The sequence below is a fragment of the Marmota monax genome, unplaced genomic scaffold (genome assembly GCF_021218885.2).
Source record: "Marmota monax isolate L192 unplaced genomic scaffold, Marmota_monax_Labrador192_F-V1.1 WCK01_AAM20220418_F8-fsc00010, whole genome shotgun sequence".
NCBI lineage: Eukaryota > Metazoa > Chordata > Mammalia > Rodentia > Sciuridae > Marmota > Marmota monax.
This window is the reverse complement of record NW_026692321.1, coordinates 3,118,236-3,138,804: the sequence shown is the minus strand read 5'-3', so window position 1 is coordinate 3,138,804 and position 20,569 is coordinate 3,118,236. Positions and strand designations below refer to the sequence as shown.

Sequence of the window (20,569 nt, the reverse complement as noted above, 5' to 3'; positions counted from 1 at the left end):
AACCACCTTTCTGTTTTCCACTGTGGCTACACCATTTTATGTTCCCCCCAAACCATCAGAACCCGAGTCATCAGGACATCAACATACATGTACACGTACGCTTCTTGCCATATGCCTCGGGTCCTATATGATCTCATCTTGCTTAACTCCTCTTCAGTTCCTTGCACTCACTTCCTCTTCTCACCACAGTGAGCCACATTGGTCCTACTTGCCTTCTTCAAACCACTCCACCTCCTGACTCACAGAGCCCCCTTAGACCTGCTGCGTTCTCTGGCGGGCTAACCCTTTCCAAAATCTCCAGTTAGCGTTTCAGCTCAGATCCTTCACTTCTTTCTGAAACACTAGTGCCTACCCTTGCCATGTTTTATTTTTTTAATTCCTGGTATTTCCTTACTAATATCAGAAACTCCTTACTGATTGCAAGACTCTGTGTGGCCTGTCTGCTGACTAGAGTGAAAACTACAGGAGGGCAGAAACTCTGTGTCACACATGACAGTGGCTCACTTTCCATCCACACGGAAGGGACCTACTCCACCTTATCTCATCAGGTAAGTAATGCATGATAGCCATTTAGATTAAAAGGGAATAATAATAGTGGTGGTGAGGAGGAGGATGGTGGTGCTGGTTCTGCTGCTGCTGCTGGTGGGGGCTTGAACCATCTAGGCACGTCCTGTCATTTCTTTGGACAATGAAGGGAGGTGCAATCATAATGGAAGATGGCCATGACTCCACCTCCACTTGGGACTCCTGGGGAAATAAGGCCAACATAATACAAAGTAGAAATACATTTTCCTGGAATTGTGCAACTCCTATTCAGACAAAAATAGGGCTAAGCATGGGATCAGAAGTAGGTGAGCATTCACAATCTAAATGTTGAAGGGAACGTAGCAGCCCCTGAGTGGTAGAGACCAAGGAAGATGGCGTCCGTCTCAGCCCCACCTGAAGCAGATCCCTGTGTGGCACTATTGTTCCTGCAGGCCAGGTCTGAGGTCCCCCTGGCTACCTGAGAAAGTCAGCTTAGGTGATCATCACCAAAGCACAGGGCATGCCCAAAGGAACAGCATGGTGTCCGCAAGGCTGTGAATCACTCCAGGCCTTAACAGGCAATTTTATTTGGATGGCTAACTCACTCTAATAGCAAATAAAGCCATAAAATTAGGAGCTGGAATAACCCAAGACACTAATGCAAAATTAAGCACTGATGTCTCTGGTCCCTATCCCAATCCCTCTCTATGTTCAAAATCCCCTTAACATCTTGACTAGACAAAAATATACCCAGGTGGTCCATGAATACATCCATGGATTAAAGACAGTGCCAGAGGAGGAGGAGGGAAGGTCGGCTCACGGTGGCTCTGAGTGTTCCTGAGCTGCATGGACTGATGGCCATCCACACTGTTCCTGTCCTGCCTTCAATCTGTCCAGTTGTTAATCTCTAATTTACATAGAAGAGTTCAGATGGCTTAGTGTCCTAGAGAATGTGATTCCTAAAAGCAATCTAATTGCTTCTAATCCATCTTTTGGTGTTGGTCACATCAGCTCCAGCCCTCCTGGGAGCTTCTCACAAGCTTCTCCACCCTCTGCCCACTGACCCACATTTCCAGTAGGAACTCAAATGAACATTTTTTTAAGCCCTACTAGTATGCAAGGCAGGTTCTCGGGGGTCAGGTGTTTTGTAAAGGACCCTAGAGCCCTTTGATGACCTTATCCAATAAGGTTCTAATGTTTAAAACATACGACATAAATCAGAAATAGAAAACAGTTGATTAATGTGTGTTCATGTATTTCTTTCTCCTCTTCCCCAAATCTCCTTGGAAGGACTGTACACCTGGTTACTGAGGCTTCTGTCCTAATAATAAACATTTTTCTTATAAGAAAAAAATTACTAAAAACAATCTGATAAAACTGAATTGATTTAAAATAAAATCCAAAAAGCTTCAATTAATACTCAAGCTCACCACTAACCTCCCCATTTTTTGAGACTTGCTTTTTGTCTAAAACACAGAGCAAACATAAGTTAAGGACAGAAAATGAAAATCTGAGGACATAAAGAATACAGGGGCATATCACAGGTCAGAAATAACCTTCTCAAAAGACAAAAGGAGAAATTCCGGGGCAAGAACATACTGCACCCAGGAACTTTAAAGGAGCCCAAGTTAGTAATCACGTGCACACACGTGCACACTCACACACACACACAGCACACACACAGTTCAACGGTAGTGGAAGATAATGTAAGAGAAACTTAAGTGAAGCGACAGCTGTAAAGACAAATGAGACCGCAGGAGAAGAGAGAGGGGGCGAAGGTTAATCCACCAACAGGAGGTGGAGGGCTGTGCCCAACTTTGCTCTTGAAGTGGATGTGGTAGTTTGGAGCTCCACACTCTCACCGAAAAGCACTAAAACTCTCTGAGTTTTTTAAAAACCTGAAACTATTTCCAGGTTTCCTAGGATTACTAAACCTACAAACCCGGGGGGAGGGGGAAATTCCCGAGGAGATAAGCTCTCAGAGGTCCTTCAGGGGGTGGATGTGTGCTGACCTAGACTCAAGGCCAAAGCTGAGAGTCCAAGCCCCAGGGGCCAGGCTGGGGATGGAGACTTGAGGGGACCTGGGGCCAGGTGGACTAGAGGGAAAACTAAAGACCAAAGAGAAGGAGTCTGATGAGGAAGCAGTGAGATGGAAGAGTCCAGGGGCATTTCCCATGAAGAGGGCACCGAAAAGCACAAGGGCTTCCTGTGTTGGAAACAAAAGGGATGATCCTTCAGGTTTCAGCAGAAAGTCCTGGGCGCTCTGCAGCAGGAGACAGGCAGAGCCTTCCTCGCAGGAGACCCAGGCCAGACAGGAACTGAATCAAGGCGAGCAATGCCCACTTTTCATACCCAAGGAAAACGTAGTGGATCTTTCATGGTGGAAGCCACATCATCTGGAGCCCTTTTGTAAATTTACAATAGCTGTCACTCAATAAAAATGTACTAGACATTCCAAGGCACAGAAACCGATGATTAAAAACAGTAGAGGACCTGTCAAAACAAACCCATATGCATTCCCGATGCTGGAGGAACTGTAGGTCCATGAACAAGCCAAACAAACAAAATAAGATTTGATCAATTCACCCCACATGTAAAAGCTAAAAATAAACCATGCCTCTAAATGTAAACATAAATCCATAAAAATCAATACAAGAGAAAAAAATTTCTGCTCTTGAGTTAAACAAAGTTTTCTTAGCTATTATGCCAAAACTATGATCCATAAAAGACAAAAATTGATAAATAGGGATTTGTTAAAATTAAGATCTCCATAGACTGAGAGAAAACTTTTGTAAATCCTACATAAGGTCCAGGAGGTATATGCAAAATATATAAGGAACTTTGACGTTTTTTTTTTTTTTAATTTTAATTTTGGTACCAGGGATTGAACTCAGAGGCACTGAACCACTGAGCCACATCCTCAGCCCTATTTTGTATTTTATTTAGAGACAGGGTCTCACTGAGTTGCTTAGCACCTTGCTTTTGCTGAGGCTGGCTTTGAAACTTGTGAATCTCGTGCCTCAGCCTCCCAAACTGCTGTGACTACAATTTGTTAGTAATAATCAACACAATCCAAAACAGATAACCAAATGAGTTTTGTAGTCAATTCATGAAAGAAGATGAAAAGATTCCCTAAATATAATCAACTCTTTAATGTAAAAGTTGAATATATGTAAATTAAAATCACAATGTCCCTCTGCATACCTATCAATATCTCTACAATTAACTGACTGACCACACCAAGTGTTGCTGAGAACATAGATCAGCGATATTTTTGTATATTGCAGTGATCACAGAATGTTATAACAACTCTAGAAAATATATGCAGGTTTTTAAAAACACACCTATATACCCTAGGGTTGACCCCAGACAAAAGAAAGCACATGCTACATGAAGAATCAAACCTGGGTACTCCCAGGAGTTTCACTATTTAACAGGTCGAATCTAGAAACAACCCAGGGGCAATTACAAGGAATGACTGAACTCACTGTGGCATATTCATGTAAGAATACTAAGAAATAAGCCAGAAAGGACAACTGGGAGAGCCAAATCATGGATGGACCTCAAAGTAATTACGCTGAATGAGAGTCAGACAAAAGAGGGTGCATATTCCATGTTTGTGTTGAATACATTTCTAGAAAAATGCAAACTAATCCATAGTGAAAGATGATGGCCTCAAGGAAGAAATCATAAGCCGACCGAGGACTCTTCAGAGGTGGTAGATGTGTCCTGATTTGGGGAACAGTTTCACAAATATGTTAAAACACGTTCAAATACATCAAGTTACATACTTTAAGCCTTTTCTTAAGTATATACTAATAAATCTGATAAAAGTAAATCTTTAAACATAGAGAGCATATGTTAGTCAGCTTTTTGTTACTGTGACAAAATACCTGCATAATTATCTTAAAAAAGAAGCAAAGTTTATTTTGGCTTAAGGTTTTGGAGGTTTCAGTCCATGGTGATGTTGACCCTATAACTTCTGGGTCTGGGGTGGAGTGTATCACAGTGGAAATGTGGCAGAGAAAGAAGCAGGAAGAGGAAGAGGAAGAGGAGGGCCTGGGGTGATCAGAAGGCCTCCCACTAGCCCATCTCTTAAAGGTTCACCACCTCTCCACCTCCCGAATACACCACAGGCTGAGAACCAAGCCCCGACCACACTGGGGGACGCTTGTCCAAACCAGAGTGGAATAACACCCCTGAGAGACTTGACCTAATGGGCACAGGTAAATGCTACCCGCTGCTGGGCATGTGCCCCAGGTATTCCTTTCTCCTCCTCTTCCAGTGTCTTCAGGCCGAGCCTCTGTGGACAGACCCTTCTCTGGGGCTGATGCAGTGTTTCCTCAGGTCTCCTGATTGGAGGTCCTCGCAATGTTCCAGAACCCCACCCTGTTTTCTCTTCACCTGTGTTTGTTTTACTGTTGCGAGGTCCTCGTCACTCTAAATTCGTGACACCGTACCCTGAATTCCTGCTTAGACACCCAGTGTCCTGCCGTTGCTATGGTCCCCTGCTTCCTCTGTCCTCTGCCTAAGCCATAGCCCGCCCCTGAGGGCTGCAGCTTCACCCCTCGGCCTTGGCTGTCTGTCATCGTCACCAACACGCACCCTAGGACCTGGGCGCAGGTGCGGCCATTTCTCCATCTCCACCCCTCCCCTGTCCGCCCAACTCCCTTTGCTCCTCACCTAGCATCTCTTCATTAAAATTTTGGTGCCTATAGAATAAACTACTGCTCAACTTGCCTAATAATAAATGAAGATGAATCTAGTAAGCTGTTTAAAACAACCAAAATTGTACCTTAAAATTTATAAACATAAGACATGCTAATTGTTGAGAGTTTTAAAAATTAAGCAGAAGTAATAAGAAAAATATCCATATTCCTACCAAAGGGGAAAATACCCCAATTTTTATAAGATCTTTATGTTTAACGTTTACTGAGTATTAATTACCATCCAGAAACCATTCTAAAAGTTTTACATGTGTTTATATGTAGTATACACACATGTATTTTATAAACTATGTTGGCATGGCCTGTCTGTAGCATGTGTTTTTCTTTAATCATGTATCGTAAACATCTTTGTTCACAAGCATAGAATCATCTACACTATAATTCACATCTACATAGCAGTTAATCCCACAGACAGAATTTATTGTCTAATAAAGTTGTAGAATTTCAATTAGTTACTATTTAACAATGAAGTATTAAATATATCTAAAATTTAAAAGAAAACATATTGGGTCTGAAATTCTCCAAATTCTGAAATTGGAGTAAGAACAATTTTAAATGCATTTTAAAAGTTATATGTGGGTGTTGTTGAATTGCTCCTTGGAGACTTTGCACCATTTATACTTTTGTACATAGTTTAGGAAAATGTCTACCTGTACATGCATTTTTTTAGACTTTTATAACATTACATTCAATTTCAAAGGAAATTCCGATAATTGCCAACTTTGCACTTTGTTCAACAAATTTAAAATGAATAGAACTATTCACATCCAAGAAAGACATTGGGATACAACCAAATTTTGTTCCTTACATATTTCACATTTCTGACTCAGAAATTCTGAGCATCCTTTTACTGCACTTTACCAACACTTGTGTTTGGACAACATATAAAGAAAAAAAATTAAGCTGCACTTAACTTTCAAATTTTTAGCATATTCAGTGATACAAGTCAAACACCAGCTGGGGACGAGGTCTTTGTATGAGATCATCAAGTTTGCAAGAGAAGAATCTGTGCTTGTAAGCCAGTCCAACCCCTTTAATCACCAGCCAGCAGCTTCAAGTACATAGCACGCCTGTCCCAGGGCACAAATTCCCAAGGGGAAGTCCTCCTCAACCACCTGTCCATGGGCCACACAGAGCACTCCCCTTCCAAATAGGGAATTCAACACTGCTTCTCCCAGGTATTACCCGAGCAGGGAACAACAACCCAACAGAGAGCACAGAGGAACTAGATGCAACGTTTTCAGACCAGAACAATGTAAAAATGCACTTTTCAAAAAGCTTTGAGAATTTCCTAACTTTGGCAGTAGAGCATGAGACCAGGCTTCGGCCCTGTGCTGTGGTTCACGTTTCATACCAACGCAGCAGTTTCTGTGCAGGGCAATGAGTGACCCCACGGATCTAACTTTTCCAGTAACATCATAGGTCTGGTATACTCTTTCTAATTACAAGCATGAATGAGATGATTTGTGAAGAAGTTTAACTCCTCGAAGCAATAAAACGAGCAAGTTGCTATCAGGAATAATTAATTACACAATGCCATCAAGAGGAACACATTGCAGACTCCTCCTTTCCAAAAACCACAACACAAGGTCAGACAGACACACATCATAATCACTTTTCAGAATTAATTTCTCAAATTTTCATGTTTGGAGGCAGAAATTCCCTTAGCAAGAGTTGAGAGATGTACTATGATTTTCATTTTCTCTCAAATATTTTGATGTTATTTCTTTCTTTGTGGGAAGAATTCACTTGTAAAGCCAAGTAACTAGAATTTATTTATGGGAGATATTTTTACTTCATAATAAAATTACTGAACAGACATAAAATTGTTCAGATCCTCTAGTGTCTGTGTTGGCAAGGTACATGTATGAGGCACACACACTTTAGAAATTTGCCGATTCTGTTTAATATTCAGATTCTTTGGCAAAATTATTATTCATAATATACTCTGATTTTCATTTTAATGTTTGTGAGATCTGTAGTAATGTCCCACTGTTTCTAATGTTGGTGATTAATTTTTCCGTTTTTATCAACCAATTAATGAATGTATCCAACTCATCTATCCTTTTCAAGCAATTGACTTTGTTCTCATGCTCAAGTAATCCCTTATTTTCTAATTTCAACAGCTAGAAGCCACTCTTGGCGCAGACTGTGAAATGTCATTACAGACTGCTTCCTTTTCCTAAGGACCAGAGCTTCTGAATTTCTCACTGGCAGGATACTGCTGACTTGAGTTTTCTGTTCTCAGTCTCTGAGGCAGCAAAGGGTTCATCTGAAAAACCTGAACCCTTGGATGGTGCTTTCCTTTCAATTTTTTTTTTTTTTATTTTTTACTTTTAATGCAACAGTCCCAGATTCACCATGCAATGGCCAAATGTTCAGCTTGACCCTTCTCAAGTCTATGTGAAACATCCTCAAGGGCAGACCATATGTTGGGTCATAAAACAAACCTTAATATAATTACAAAGGTCGGAGTAATATGAAGTATATTTTCTGGCAATAAATGAATAAAGATTGAAACCAATAAAAGCAGCAAAAATGGAAAATTTTAAATGCGTGGAAATGAAAAAAACATGCTGTTAAACAACCAATAGGTAAAAGAAGACATCACAAGAGAAACTAGAAAATATTTAGATCCAAATAAAAATGTGAAACAAAATATCCTAAAATTTATGGAATATTGTGAAGGAAATACTAAAAGAAAAATTCATAGATATAAAAACCTACACTATAAAGGAAGAAAAATTTCAAATCAGCAATTATCTGTATACCTTAAGGAACAAAAGAAGAGGGGGTGGAGCAACTCACAGGTAGGGTAAGGAAGAGAACAAAAATTAAAGTGGAACTGAATGAAACAGAGAATGGAAAAGCAATGGGAAAAATCAACAAAACCAAAAACTGAATACTTAAAAAGACAAGAAAATAGGAAAATCTCTAGCTACACTGACCTGGGGAAAAAGAGGATATCCAAATAGCTAAAATGTAAAAAGAAAACTGAGACACTACTACCAACCTTACAGAAACAATAATAATTAAAAGAGAATACAGTAAAATATCGTGCACCAACAGATTTGATAACCTAGATAAAATGCACAAGTTCCAAGAAACCCACAAATAACCTAAACTGATTCAAAAAGATATTTTAAAAATCTCAAACTTGTAACGAGTAATCAGTAATCAAAAACATAACAACAAAGAAAATTACAGGACCAGATGGCTTCATGGTATTTTCTTTGGTTTTGTTTTGTTTTGTTTTTTGTTGTTGAATTTGCACTGGGGAAGAACCTAGTGCCTTGTGCATGCTAAGCATGAGCTCTACTCCTGAACTACATCCTCAGCCAAGGGAATATTTTTATGTGATGCAGATGATCAAACCCACGGCCATAAGTACGCTAAGCAAATGCTCTGCAATTGAGGTAGGCCTCTATCCTGAAGGACTTTTTATTAATTCATTGGTAAATTCTTCCAAACATTTAAAGAATTAATATCAAACATTCTCAAACTCTTCCAAGATATAGAAGAGTGAATATTTTTGTGTCCATGAGCTTTTTATGTCTGTGATCAAAATATCTGGCAAGAAGAACTTAGAGCAGGAAAAGTTTACTCATGACTCTAGGGGTCTTGTCCATGGTCAGATGACTACACTGACCTGGGCCCAAGGTGTGATACACCACTACGGTTGAAGGACATGGTGGAGCAGCACTGCTCTATCAGGGCAGTCAGAAAGAAGAGTGGGTGGGTAGTGGGGTGCAGAGAAGATGCACCTTTCCAAGGCACCCCGTCTAGCCATGACCCATCCGCCTACAGTTGCCACCCTGCCAGTCCATTTAAAACTACCATGAACTGATTAGGTTATAGCTCTCCTATTCTCAGCCTTTCACCTCAGAAAATTCCTGCATTAACACAGGAACTTTTGTGAAATCTCTCATATCCAAACCACAACAACTTCCAGCCTTATTCTATGAGGTCAGATTTTCTTAACACTAAAGATAAATCTATAACCATCACTGTATTGATCACTAGCAAAAAACAACTTGATAAAGAAGATGATGATGGTACATTGCAGACTACAGAATAAATATTGTTGAAAGAATTGAAGAAGATCTAAACCCATGTTCATGGACTGAAAGACTTAATGTTATTAAAACGCCAGTACTACACAAAGTGATCTAGCATGTAAGATTCAACATAACTTCTACAAAAATTCCCAAGGTCTGTTTTGAAGAAATAACAAAGCCAATTATCAAATTCACACAGAACTCTAGAGATCAAAAAAAGCCAATTTTCAAAATGAAATATAGCATATAAAATTTCCTGATTTAGACACTTATCTGGAAATCTACAGTAATAAAAACAATGTGGTACCGGTATAGATGGAATGGAACCGATAGTTCATAGATGAGCCCATGCATCTACAGTCAAGGTGTCAGGGACACTCCATGGGGAGGTAACTGTTTTCAGCAATAGTACCAGAACAACTTTCCACACAGTAATCTAAATCTAAGATATAAAACCATAAAACAGAAGAAAACATGAGGGTAAGTCTTCATAACCTTGGACTTCACAATGAATTCTTAGATGTAACACCAGATGTGTGAGCAGCAGCAACACAACCAAAAAGTAACTTTAACTTCAGGAAAATTAAAAACTTTTGTGCACCAAACAACTTTATTAAGAAAGTTAAAATCTAATACAAGGGGGACAAATGAATGACAGTAGAGGGGGCAGAGAGAGAAGAGGGGAGGGGAGGGGAGGGGAGGGGGGATAGTAGAGGATAGGAAAGGCAGCAGAACACAACAGACACTAGTATGGCAATATGTAAATCAATGGATGTGTAACTGATGTGATTCTGCAATCTGTATATGGGGTAAAAATGGGAGCTCATAACCCACTTGAATCAAAGGTTGAAATATGATATATCAAGAACTATGTAATGTTTTTAATAACCAACAATAAAAAATTTAAAAAAAATAAAATATAAAAAAAAAGAAAGTTAAAATCTGGGAGAAGACATCAAGGAACCTTAAATAAGCATTTCTAAGTGAAAAGAAATCAACCTGAAGAGTTACAAACTGTGTAACACCAACTGTAGGACATTCTGAAATGGCAAAACTAGAGTCAATCAAAAGGTCCGTTGTCATCAGTGGTTGAATGGTGAATCACGAGGAAGATGAATGGGTGCAATACAGAACGGTTTTAGCGAATAATTATATTCTCTATGATATTCTAAAGATGGACACATTAGATAGAATTTGTCAAGCACACAAAATATACATTAGGGGCCCTAATGTAAAGTATGGATGTTGGTGAATGATAATAATGCATTGATATGGATGTTCATCAGGTGTTGGGAAGATTCTAATAACAGGGGAAACTATGGGAGGGGCTTTCTCTGCTCATTTTTTTTCTCTGCTCATTTCTTCTCTAAAATCAAAGCCACTTAAAGAAATAATTTCTTTTAATAACAACAAACAAACAAAAAGTGGTGAGTAATCTGAGGAACTCTTAGCCTGATGATAATAATTCTTTCTTTGAACTTTTTAAAGTGACCCTTTGCACTTTGTGGACTGGGCAGGTGAGCCTCTGGCACCATCTCTGTTAGAAAAATAGTAACTTTTCTTTCTTAAGATGTTTATAAGCTCTTTGTGATTTTTCCTGTGCCATTTTCCTTCTTCAAATACAACACTACTATAATTGTTATGAATGTCAGAATAAGACAAAAACAACTGAATACAGAGTCAATCAAGTAAGAATGATCTTCATCCAAACTCTATCCATATTTCTGTCTTTGGATTTGAGCATAGTATTGACTGTTTCATTGTATGTGCCTTACTCTAAAACAGATTTTGATCAAATTCTCTGTTTAGCATTTTTTTTTCCTGATGTGGTGCCTTGCTTCTTGGTTCTATTCACTCTTTCCAGTGAAATGATCCAAAACTCTGTTTCTGATTATACTATGTAATTTTAATACAGAAAGTTAGTTTGTCAATAAGAGATTTTTACCTCAATAAAACTGTATATATTTTCCAGTAAAAGTCATCCTAATAGAAAAGTTATGTTGCTCTATTAATGTTGACTTGTAAGATTGGGGAGACAATTATGGAATAATGCTTCATTTTATGAACGGATTACTTACAATTGTTTAAACATTTTTTGGCATAGAAAATGTTCCATGTTTTAGTTAAATCTTCTTTAATAAAAATACCTCCTTCTGTGGCAAGTTAAGTGTTACAAATATGCATGTATCTGCATCAGAAGATGTTCATGTATTTAATATATTTCTTGTATGATTCACACACAAAAAAAGAGACAGCATCTATACTCTTTCTCTTATAATCTCCAAATCTCCAAAGAAAGCCCAATATGTTTAAAAAAATGCTTATTGAGTGTCTATTTAATGTCAGGCACTATTCAGGGCACTGGAAACAGTAGGACCTAGAGTCATCATGACATTCCCAGAGCATACATTCAATTGGAGGGAGACAGACAGAATACACATCTCATTACCAGTATAAGAAAATAGCAAAGAGTATCAGGAAAACAAAGAGCATTCACAGTGTAAAGAGCATCCGAGGGTGAGGCAACAGGTAGAGGAGCTATTGTTGAAAATCTGGAAACAGCCTTACTTACAAACCAATGTGTTAACTTCCCAAAATTTCATGAATTAAAGAACAGGCATAGATTCCAAGTGTACAGAGAAGGGACAGTTTGCTATTCACAACAGGAGTAACATCAAAGTATCCACACTTTTGAGGCAGTTCTCTCAGCCAGAATTCTCAAGGAGAACTCAGATGAAAGTAGACCACTTCTGAATAAGCAGTATGTTGGCTCATGGGACAAAAACTCTAAGCACAGACAACCTGCCTCTTTTATAATAGGCAGTAAGCATGCCCGACCTTACCCTCTTAGTCTTGTCTCCCAGTGTTCACGATACAGATATCTCTTAGAGATATTCCCATGACTAAGTGCAGTCAGTTCCTTGCTTAAAAGATGTGTAGAGGTGAGAAAGACCTGTGGAGAATTGACTGGCAACAGCATCCACTCTTCACTTCCACCCAGTCTCAAATTTTAGCTACTTTTCTCTTGAATAAGTCACATATCTCACTCCACCAGCCAGCCACCTTGACTGACCTGACTGCCAGAGCACTTGACCAAAAACATTCAATTTGACTCAGATGTTTCAAGTTTACTCTCAACAGCAATGTAAGTGCCAGAGGAAAGCCAGTCTAGTGTTATTATGTGCAAACATACTTCCTGAATCTAATCAGCAAACTCGGTTTAAGTTTCTGTATTGGTCTTAATACTTGAATTGGGACATTGTTGTAAATGTAGTAGAATATATTAGTAACTATACAGATTCTGCCATGGTCTACGGGGAAGAACGCTATGGAAACTCCATTAACCACTGTCCTCGTCAGTGAGAGGAGACTGACTTGAAGTCTTCCAAAACTGAAGTGAGGTCAGTAGAGGCTTCAGACAAAGTGAGGAATGCATGGAATGCCATGCTTTCTGGTTGAGTGACTGCTGTCCTAGAGTAACTGCCCATAGGGTGTACGCTTATCCCTTCAGAAGTTTTCCACCGGAACTCACCTGAGGGACACTAAGCTATTGCAATATTTTCTTAAATACTCAAAGTTCTACTGAGATCCTGTTGTGTCATCCTCCTTCTATGAGGGAGACAAGTTAACCCCTGGTTTCTATACAAGTATAATCCTAGAGTATATTCGGTGCCCCTGGAAAGAAATCACTATTTACAATGGTGGGGACCTCCTAGTGACACCTGCATGAGTCAGAGGCAGAGGATGAACATGATTCAAAATTGACCTTTCATCTGCTCCTAGGTCTTAAACTGCCCAGTGCAGTTTAAAGAGCTGAGTTTAACACTTGGTTTTGGAGCAAAACAATGGAAGCCAGTCTAACATGCCCTGTTTTCTCACACGGTTAGAAGGATGGCCCTTGTTTGCCCTCACGTTGATTGAGCAGTGCGCAGGGAATAGAGTGGGGAAATATTCAGAGGTGTTTATGGATGCTTTGCTTGGAAAGCGCTAGGGCTAGGGCTCCCTTTGGCTATTTCTAACAGACTTCTCAGTCAAGGTTAGGAGAACGGCCTAGGGAACCTGAATATTTTATAGTGGGCAGTAAGCATGCCTGCCCTTTTCTTCAGAGATATAAAATCCTTTTTCTGGAAAGATGTATGCTGTACACCTGTCCTTGAAATGTTGGACTGAAACAGGGGAATCTGTGCATTTCCCACAAAATATACAGAAACACAAATATCCATGCAAAGTTGTCTCCCACTAGGCATTTCTGTCAGAAGGCACAGCAAGCACAAACACTTGAAAGCTGGAAGATGGTGGGGAGGACTTGGCAGATTTCCAAAGATGCCGAGCAACCGATTTTTCCAGAACTAAAAGGCAAGCGGGAGGAGGTGAGGCAGAGGTTGTATCGCCGAACATCTGCTAAGGCCCTGCAGTGAATCACAAAAAGGAACGAAATTCAATTTTTTCTGATTTTCATTTTTTAAGGTATAGGAAATGAGAAAAGATTTTCTCTATCATGAAAACTATCACCAGTTGAACTGTAGGTCACATCCCTATTTTACCTGTTTTACAAAAATCAGTCTGGGATGATCTTCCTACCTATTATGGTGCCATGAAAACTGGTGGAGCCAGAATCCCCATCAAAATGGACCTTCCAGGAACTGAGTCCAGCGACTCGTTGGTAAGACCATGGGCTTTGCATTTCAGAAGATTAATAAGTGAGACACGGGATTCCAGTTACCTCAAAGAAAGGGACTAGGAGAGTGAACCTCTTTCCCAGAGCATTGATTGGAAATGTTGGTTGTGCTAACGTTAAATTGTCTATTCCCCCAACTTAAATATGGAGGCAAATGAAACAAAAGGGTGATCGTTATTGTAGTTGGCACTTTTGAATATAATACTCTTCAGAGCAAACTTTTGGGGCCATAATTTATGATGTAATAGAACCCTGCATGAATTACATTGCAATTGAACTGGTTTCATGCATATTTTTCAACTCTCTGGTTGTATTCTGCTTCTCTACTTTAAAAAAAAATGAATGCACATACATATATGAGATGGAGGGCACAAAATGCTGTATGTATGAGTATCTCCAGAGAGGAAAACTGGCCTTATTTAAATGTGGCTGCATGCCTAAGCTGCCTATTCAGTCCCAACCCTAACAAAGATTTAGAAGGGCAAACAACCTTTACAGCAGAAGTGAGGACTATTTTTACACTGCAAAAGTCTTGGTTTTATGTTTATTTGTAAGATTCTGGCAGCTATTTTGAGATGTTTCTGAGTTGCAATGAGAAACATTATGTCCATGAATTTGAAAAAAGAGGGGAAAATTAAAAATAAAAATGATTTTAGCGTATGGATTTTTTTTTTTACGATTTAAATTCATTATCAACAGATTTTGATATTTTTGTGTGGGTTTTGTGTAGGGGGATGTGTCTCTCCTATCTGGCTGTTTTGGGAAGATACTTGAGGGGGAAAATAAAGATCTTTTAAAAAGATTCTGTGTTCTAGTTTTCCAAAGAAAGTACATTTTTAAACTTGTAGAAAAGTTTATGTCTGTAAAGATGAAGGTATCATGCTGACTGAATGGAAGGGAGCCACGGACCAGAGCTACTCCTGGGTTAATGGCGTTGAAGACAGGAGCAAGGAGCCCTAACAGGCCTAGCAACAGTCCTATCTGGATCTGATTCCATGTGGGCCACTGTAGTTTTGAGCAATCTTCTTGGTCTTTCAAAACCCTTATTAGACTTTTGGGTGACAATTCAGGGATAGTGGATTTGCATTTTTAAAAACTTTTTAAAAAAGTGTTGTTTTATATGAAGCATCATTAGAGCATACCTAGATTGACTCTTATTTAAAATGTTATTACGCACAGTGATTACAACACTATCAGCTATTGTTTATTGACAACCTACTGCTTAATGAGAACATAGTCACGCAATCGACTTTATGTCTACTCCACGTCTTAGTGCTAGAAATAAGTATTCGTTGCCATATTTTTCACATGAGGAATTAGAAATATTCCTTCCTAGTGAAAGAAATAAAACTTAATATTAGTTCTGTGTGGATCCCAAACCCATGTTTGTTTTGTTACATTATATTGTATATCTTTGTTCTTTGATTTATCATTACCCTAAATTTATCTTTACAAAAGAAAAAAAAGAAGGTAAACCAAAGAAAAAATTGGAGTGAAGTCTTGTGCTATAATTCTTTTAACCATGGTATTCATAAATGCTTTTCGAAGCACATTTGATCTAATCACTGGGTGAGGGAGTGTGAGAAATATGGAAGGAGGAAAGCAAGATTTTCTTTCTACTTCGTACATGTATTTGGGTAAAGAGATCTCTAGTTTCTAAGCAAAATATTATAGAACAGTTTGTAAGAGGAATGCTTTGTGAAGATACACAAACACAATACAGAAATAAACAGCAAAATCCAATTTCTGTTTTGGGATTTTTCTCCCCAGTAAGGAGTTTGGAGTCTCTGGGCCTACATAGCTAAATTGAGTTGTTGTCAAGCTCTTTCAGAAAATTGCAAAATGCACAGAATCATACATCACTGCAGTGCAATGCTTCTTTTTAAAGCTTTATTAGTGCCTTGTAGTTGTACGTAACAGCCGGGCTCATCTGACACAATCCTACATGCATGGGGTTTAAACGGCTCCATTCCAGTCCTGGGCATTTCCTCTTTCCCTTTCCTCCTCCTCACCCTCTGCCCTTCTGCTACTGTATTGGTCTTCCTTCTGTTGTTTTTTTTTAACCTATTTATTTTTGATTAGTGATCTATAGATGTGCATGAAGGTGGAATTCACTATCGTATAGTTATACAGGCACATGGCATAATTTTGACATATTCATTCACATGTCCTCTCCTTTCCTATCCCTCCTCCCTCCCCTTAATCTCCTTCTTGTATTCTGCAATGTTTTAAGTATAAATTTATTGCTAAGGTAGAACACTGCATTTATGTCTTATCTATTAACTGATTAATTGCAAGTTAAATGCTGCTGGGTAATATCTTCACCAAAGACTTATTTTTTTTTAAATCACATTTGATCTGTGATATATATATATATATATATATATATATATATATATATATATATATATATATATATATATCACTTTTTTCCAGCACTCTCAAGAAAGAATTTAGTACATCTTTACATTTCTTTATATATACCTGAGTCCCTTGTGAGCTTTTAAAATTTAGGCATACATTCGGTGTACATTCATTTCATAGTTACTGGACAATTGCCTTCATATGATCAATTTAAACTAGTGGGAAGAGTGGAGTTAAAATCAACATTATACCTGCTGCCAACCATTCTGGAATTCCTGAGAAAAATGGCAGATATGTAAAAAAAAAAACTTGCTATACAATGTGAGAATTCTTTAAATGCTATGCAAAGGGAAATGTGTGGTTAAAGAAAAGAACTATATAGTTTACAAAATGCAGTGTCGGCTGTATTTCATTTGAAAGTCATAATTCTTTGAGGTAGACTGATCTCCATTCTCTCACTTCATCCATAGGGATGTGTGAAGCAGGAGGATTCAGAGTTAAAGAGTCCTTTGGCCAAGTTCACAGAGCCAGCAAATGCTGGGGTGAAAAACAACTGTAGATGATTCTGGGATGAGCACCAGTTCTCCCACCTGGTTTTGAGCCCTGGATACTCCTGTACTGGGAAGGGATGGAGCTGTACTCATGTGCAGGTCATGTTGTAGGACAGTTATCTGAAGATGGAGCAAGGACCCACATGGGTCCACCTTAATCACCTGAGCTCATCTTAGGAAGAGAGATTTTCTAGCTGGAGTTGGACTCAAAGCACAGTAAAGTTCTCAAGTTCCCTCTCTGGTTTGAAGATAGGAAAGACTCAAATGACAAGGAAAGTGAGTGACTTGGAAAGTGGGGGGCATCCTCCAGTCGACAGCCAGCAGGAAGCAGGGGTCCCAATCTGATGTCTGCGAGAGACTGAATTTTACCAGCAAGAATGAACTTGGAAATAGAATTTTCTCCAGAGCTTCCAGACAGGCCATCAGCCCATCAACTTTGATTTCTACCCTGGAGAGCCTGATGACCCCCGCTCCCTTTGCTGGGCTTCTGACCTACAGAACTATCCTAACAAACTATCCCATGCTTTTTTAATCTATTAAGTCTATAAAAATTTGTTACTCACAAAGAGAAAATTGATACAATGCACCTATGTCTTTTTAAATTTTTTATTTGTTCTTTTGTGTTACACGTGGCAGTAGAATATACTTTGACACATCATACATGCATGGACTATAGCCTCCCACTCTTGCGGTTGAAAGTGCTGTACAGTTACACTGGTCGTAATAACTCATAGGAAATTTACTCTGATTCATTCTACTGTCCTTCCCGTTCCCATCCCATACCTGTGTCTTTGAACTCTGCAGAGTAGCAGGATTAGCCCTGGTTCAGCATACCACAGTCCCAGCCATGGTTTTGAGCACTTTCCATATTTTCTCAGTTTGAAATTTCAATTTCTGGCAGTCTTGGGACATCAGCAGGTGGGGGTCTGAGAATCACGCCAGGTTCATTCCCAAGATCTGACTTAAGGAGTTGGGGAATGGGCAGGCATCTAAGTCAGTCTTCTTCCTGGTCTCTTCATCACTCCACTTTGTCTTTCCAGAACCACAGGTGGTGTCCTTGTCACCACAGGGATAAGGGAATGCTTGTTTTGTAATGTTAAACTTACGTGGCTGGAAAGATCCACGGGCACATCGGCACACATCTGCAAGAATGGCATGGCAAAAATAAGTGTGGTATTGAAAATAGAATGCAGGAGAACAAAGGTTCTTTTCTTTCTCTGTCTTCCCCTTTACATTGCATCGATTCCTTTACCGGTGGGAGATGTGCAGCAGATATTCCAATGAGAGTCATCACACAGCTTGGTGAGGATCTCCTGACTCTGAAAAGGCCATGTCACAACTCCTGAGCTTTGTCAGAGGCCACCTTCTGTGACGAAGCCACACAGGGAAGTCTGGGTTTACCTCTCTTCTAGTTGGCACCTATTTTGAGAAGCAATTTCTCTGAGTTTCTCTAGGCCATGCAGTGCACTGGGAAGGGGGCCCTCGTGGCCACTGAAGGCACCTAAACACTTCATGTGGAGGCTACGAGCAGGAGAAAGTGCACCTAGAGCAGAGCTACACTCAACTTTGCTTAGCTGAGAGTTCCCCTGTTTCTTGGGGTCCAGGCTGCAGGGAGAGAGGGACCCCGGCAAGCTGGGCCTGGTTTGAGAAAGCCAGCAGCCTTACTGGAGTTGAAATCAGGTTGCCTTCCTGTGGCTTCATGAAGTGCTTTGCATTGCAACGTTATAATGGTTTTTGGAAGCATGTGACTAACAGCACTGGAAGTTGTAAAAAGTAAGGCAAGACATTAGACTTCTACAGGAAGACCGGGAAAATCTCAGAAGTTCAGGAGTGGTGCTGCATGTGTCCCTGCACCACACACTCACACACACACACACACACACACACACACACACCACACCACAAGCTTGCAGGACTGAGGACACTGGGCAAGGACCAGGGTTTGTGATCAAGGAGCTCCCGTCTCCCTCAACAACAGGACCAAGCACAGGCAGGACACATGTTGAGGAAAGGGCTAATGCAGGCTGCCACTGGAGGTGCCACTGGAGGGGTCATGGGTGCCACCTTCAGAAACATGGGACCAAAAGGGGAGCACCGAACAGACGCAAAAGGGAAGTGGAGACGAGAAGCCACCACTCAATGGAGCAGGCCAGTTCCAAGGACCCATGTCCCAAGGTTGTCCCAATCCCCAGAGCCTCTGGAGTTTAGCATGCATGCATGTCAGAGGGACTTGGCAGGTGTGATCAAGGATCCTGTGTTGGGAAGGTACTTGGGTTATTTGGGAGGTATTGATGTAATCAGAGAAGTTCTTCTGAGAGGATTGCAGGAAGGCCGGACAGGGACGTCCAAGTGACAGTGGAAGCAGCGTCTGGAGTGACGAGGCCACTAGGCAAGATATGTTGGCGCCCTCAGAGGCTGGAAGCCAGAGAAGCAGATTCTCCCTCAGTGGATCCAGCAAGACCACAGTGAGGGCCCTTGATTGATTGATCTCCAACCGACCAGCACAACTGATGGCAGATCCTGAGTGTGCAGTGATGCTCAGGCAGCAGATGCACCGCGTTTCACCCCCAAAAGACCCAACACAATCTTGTTCGTCTCTTTCTTTTTTTTCTTGAGCTGATTTTAAAACAAATGAGATCAAGAGGATGAGGAGAAAGAAAGAGGAGAGTGAGAAGGAAGGGAGGGAGGGAGGGAGGGAGAGAGGGAAGGAGGGGGAAAGGGAGGGAGGGAGGGAGGGAGGGAGAGAGAGAAGGAGGGGGAAAGGGAGGGAGGGAGGGAGGGAAGGAGGGAAGGAAGAAAAAAAATAAATTTAAAGATCAGAAACCACCACGAAGGTCCCATTACATGGAATATTCGTTATTCATTGCGTTCAATGATAGGAAGCCCACGTGGGTTCCCACGCCGTGGCTACGTTATGGTGGTTCCTGCAGCAGCAGGAGGAAGAGAGGGAACCCAGCGCAGCACCCGGCCCAGCCGCCTTCTCCACAGGGATGTGGCTTTGCTCTCCGAGGGGCCCACCTGGGGGTTCTTTCTGTCCTCCTCTCCGAGGGTCCACACAGCTTATGCCCTGCTAGGATGACCCCAGGAAGGGGCAGGAGTCCTGACCCTTGCTCCCTGTCGCATCCTCAGCCTGGGACTACAGTTGTCCATGTTGAGGGAAGTGAGTGTCTGGTCTGGCCTCTAGAGACCACTTTGTTTGTAGCTCTGTGAGTGGCCTTTGGCTGCCTCCTCTGTGGCCATTGTCACCACCGTTTCTCAGCCTGGCTCTTCTTTGTCTGGGAGCCTGCAGGGAACTCCCCTTGCTCCCCTCTCTGCTGGGCCCCAGACCCCAGCCAACTCTGGCCCCATAGCTGCAGCTGTGGGCGGCACCCTTGATCCAGGTAAATGTTCTGAAGTCTGCCTTCGCCCTCCTCTTCCACATCAGGGCATCTCACTCATCCCACCTGGCAGATGAGGGTCCCATCTCCTGGGCACCTCCCCAGCCTACTCTCAAAGTCATGGGCAGGTGGGGAGGCGGGAGAGGAGGCAGGAAGGGTGGGGACTTGGAGGTGGCTTACTTCCGGAGCACTCAGTCCTTCCAAGGTGGAGGAGCAGAGAGGGCTGATGCCTCGGGAACTCTTATCCCCCAGGAACTCTTTCCTTTCAGTCCTCTCGGTCAGCACCCCT

The 20,569-nt window shown here is 40.9% G+C and overlaps 1 long non-coding RNA gene across 1 annotated transcript; it reads left to right on the top strand.

Moving 5' to 3' along the window:
• The first annotated feature begins 213 nt into the window (after nucleotides 1-213).
• LOC124090852 (uncharacterized) lies at nucleotides 214-17,505 on the top strand. The gene is made up of 2 exons (XR_006851242.2): nucleotides 214-548; nucleotides 16,823-17,505. It is a non-coding gene; the product is annotated as an uncharacterized LOC124090852 (long non-coding RNA).
• Nucleotides 17,506-20,569: the final 3,064 nt, after the last annotated feature.